The sequence below is a fragment of the Schistocerca piceifrons genome, chromosome 10 (assembly GCF_021461385.2).
Source record: "Schistocerca piceifrons isolate TAMUIC-IGC-003096 chromosome 10, iqSchPice1.1, whole genome shotgun sequence".
In the NCBI taxonomy this organism is placed as follows: Eukaryota; Metazoa; Arthropoda; class Insecta; order Orthoptera; family Acrididae; genus Schistocerca; species Schistocerca piceifrons.
Window position 1 is genome coordinate 17,007,099 of NC_060147.1, and position 4,187 is coordinate 17,011,285.

Consider the following 4,187-nt stretch of genomic DNA (forward strand, 5'->3'; position numbering starts at 1 on the left):
TTGCGTGGAACGGAAATGGTCTTGTTCATTGGTCGGTCGGCTGTCTGTCGGTTGGGTTGCCTTCAGATTAAGATGTCGTTGCACAGACTGCCTGTCTCACCTAAACGGGCGTTGCTGTTACAATCCCAGGCCGACTCTTGGAAACTTATGAGCGCCTTCCTTGTATGTTACACAGTAATTTCCATGTTTGGGTTTAGTTATTTGGTTGATGTGTGGCCTTCAGCCGAGTTTTTATGTCTCTTAAATTAATGTTCTTGTCTCGCCATTAAGGCATAAGATTGTTATGCTTTTCTTTTAAGATAAGGCCTTCTGCCTTTTTATTTAAACTCTTCTGATTGCTTAATATTACAGAGTTTCAGGGAGTGCATAAGGGAACATTGACAACAACGGGAGAAAGAAATACAGTAGAAGGATGGGTAGCTTTGAGGGATGAAGTAGTGAAGGCAGCAGAGGATCAAGTAGGTAAAAAGACGAGGGCTAGTAGAAATCCTTGGGTGACAGGAGAAATACTGAATTTAATTGATGAAAGGAGAAAATATAAAAATGCAGTAAATGAAGCAGGCAAAAAGGAATACAAACGTCTCAAAAATGAGATCGACAGGAAGTGCAAAATGGCTAAGCAGGGATGGCTAGAGGACAAATGTAAGGATGTAGAGGCTTATCTCACTAGGGGTAAGATAGATACCGCCTACAGGAAAATTAAAGAGACCTTTGGAGAAAAGAGAACGACTTGTATGAATATCAAGCTTTCAGATGGAAACCCAGTTCTAAGCAGAGAAGGGAAAGCAGAAAGGTGGAAGGAGTATATAGAGGGTCTATACAAGGGCGATGTACTTGACGACAATATTGTGAAAAGAGAAGAGCATGTAGATGAAGATGAAATGGGAGATACGATACTGGGTGAAGAGTTTGACAGAGCACTGAAAGACCTAAGTCGAAACAAGGGCCCGGAAGTAGACAACATTCCATTAGAATACAGACAGCCTTGGGTGAGCCAGTCCTGACAAAACTCTACCATCTGGTGAGCAAGATGTATGAGACAGGCGAAATACCCTCAGACTTCAAAACGAATATAATAATTCCAATCCCAAAGAAAGCACGTGTTGACAGATGTGAAAATTACCGAACTATCAGTTTAATAAGTCACAGCTGCAAAATACTAACCCGAATTCTTTACAGACGAATGGAAAATCTGGTAGAAGCCGACCTCGGGGAAGATCAGTTTGGATTCCGTAGAAATGTTGGAACACGTGAGGCAATACTGACCCTACGACTTATCTTAAAAGAAAGATTAAGGAAAGGCGAACCTACGATTGTAGCATTTGTAGACTTAGAGAAAGCTTTTGACAATGTTGTCTGGAATACTCTCTTTCAAATTCTGAAGGTGGCAAGGGTAAAATACAGGGAGCGAGAGGCTATTTACAATTTGTACAGAAACCAGATGGCGTTTATAAGAGTCGAGGGGTATGAAGAGGAAGCAGTGGTTGGGAAGGGAGTGAGACAGGGTTGTAGCCTCTCCCCGATGTTATTCAAGCTGTATATTGAGCAAGCAGTAAAGTAAACAAAAGAAAAATTCGGAGTAGGTATTAAAATCCATGGAGAAGAAATAAAAACTTTGAGGTTCGCCGATGACATTGTAATTCTGTCAGAGACAGCAAAGGACTTGGAAGAGCAGTTGAACGGAATGGACAGTGTCTTGAAAGGAGGATATAAGATGAACATCAACAAAAGCAGAACGAGGATAATGGAATGTAGTCAAATTAAGTCGGCTGATGCTGAGGGAATCAGATTAGGAAATGAGACACTTAAAGTAGTAAAGGAGTTTTCTTATTTGGGGAGCCAAATGACTGATGATGGTCGAAGTAGAGATGATATAAAATGTAGACTGGCAATGGCAAGGAACATGTTTCTGAAGAAGAGAAATTTGTTAACATCGAGTATGGATTTAAGTGTCAGAAAGTCGTTTCTGAAAGTATTTGTATGGAGTGTAGCCGTGTATGGAAGTGAAACATGGACGATAAATAGTTTGGACAAGAAGAGAACAGAAGCTTTCGAAATGTGGTGCTACAGAAGAATGGTGAATATTAGATGGGTAGATCACACAACTAATGAGGAGGCATTGAATAGGATTGGGGAGAAGAGGAGTTTGTGGCACAACTTGACTAGAAGAAGGGGTCGGTTGGAAGGACATGTTCTGAGGCATCAATGGATCACCAATTTAGCATTGGAGGGCAGCGTGGAAAGTAAAAATCGTAGAGGTAGACCAAGAGATGAATACACTAAACAGATTGAGAAGGATGTAGGTTGCAATAAGTACTGGGAGATGATGAAGCTTGCACAGGATAGAGTAGCATGGAGAGCTGCATCAAACCAGTCTCAGGACTGAAGACCACAACAACAACATTGCTTAATATGCAGCATCCAGGCAAGTTTAATTAAAATTAAATTGCTAAGGCCTTCAGTCTCTTTAGATTGAAGATTTAGAAAACATTCTTGTGTCAAACCTCCAAAAGAACTCTGTATTTCAATTCCTTGCTTAGGCTTTGTGTCTTTGATTTTGAATGTGGCCTTCAGCCAATCTAACGTTAATCAAAGGAGATCGATTAAGATTTTGAGTGTTTTGTATCCTTGTTGTAATATTGTGTGTTGATGAATAAAGTTTTTATGTTGAGTGAAACTGACAGGAACTAATTTTGGCCTCTTTCCACAACCTAACCCGCTCTATCCTGCTTGCCCAGGCATTGGAGTGGCGTAGAATATCGTCGATGTACCGCTGTCCCGTAAGGGTGTCGCAGATCACAACCACAAAGAAATGGCACCCCACAACATCACTCCTGGTTGTCAGACTGTCTCGTGGGCGCCAGTCCCTGTTGGTATGCCACTGCTGTCCGCACCGCCTTTGGACACGTCTTTCCTGGTCACTGGGGCTGAGTTCGAAGCTGGACTCATCACTGAAGACAATTACATTTCAGTCAATGAGACTCCACGCCGAAGCGACGTCCGGTGCCGCTCTGGACACTGACGGCATACCAACCTGACCCTCGCCCTCCATACAGCCACACAGATGGAAGCTATACAGGGTGTTACGAAAAGGTACGGCCAAACTTTCAGGAAACATTCCTCACACACAAATAAAGAAAAGATGTTATGTGGACATGTGTCCGGAAACGCTTAATTTCCATGTTAGAGCTCATTTTGGTTTCGTCAGTATGTACTGTACTTCATCGATTCACCGCCAGTTGGACCAACTGAAGGAGGGTAATGTTGACTTCGGTGCTTGTGTTGACATGCGACTCATTGCTCTACAGTACTAGCATCAAGCACATCAGTACGTAGCATCGACAGGTTAGTGTTCATCACGAACGTGGATTTGCAGTCAGTGCAATGTTTACAAATGCGGAATTGGCAGATGCCCATTTGATGTATGGATTAGTTTGGGGCAATAGCCGTGGCGCGGTACGTTTTTATCGAGACAGATTTCCAGAACGAAGGTGTCCCGACAGGAAGACGTTCGAAGCAATTGATCGGCGTCTTATGGAGCACGGAACATTCCAGCCTATGGCTCGCGACTGGGGAAGACCTAGAACGACGAGGACACTTGCAATGGACGAGGCAATTCTTCGTGCAGTTGACGATAACCCTAATGTCAACGTCAGAGAAGTTGTGCACCTAATCGATGCTTGTCCATCACACTCATTAATGGCAGGATTAGGCGCACTACGAGTGTAGTGATGTGGACATGGTGGGAATGTGGGTCTCATGGGGAGCGTGCAAGGGATAAGTCCCTGCAGTCGCACTATCCTCTGTGCCCTCGGTGGCTTAGATGGATAGAGCGTCTGCCATGTAAGCTGCAGGTCCCAGGTTCGAGTTCCGGTCGGGGCACACAATTTCAGCATGTCCCCAATGATGTATATCAACGCCTGTTTGCAGCTAGGGTGTCGATTTAATTATCAGATGAGAGTTATGTCTGGGGTGCCTTCATTTCAAAGTTTAAAAATAAACTGATGGAGACTTAGGACCTAGAATTCGACAGTGTCTTTTTGAAGCCACAGATGTTCTTGTGACGTCATCGAAATGTGATAAACTAACGTCGGACCGCCCAAAAAGGTATTTGACACAAGTTTTCCCTACCACTGTTACATTCTTGCGGAGGTCAATGTGAAAGAACTGTTCTGAGCGTCGTACCG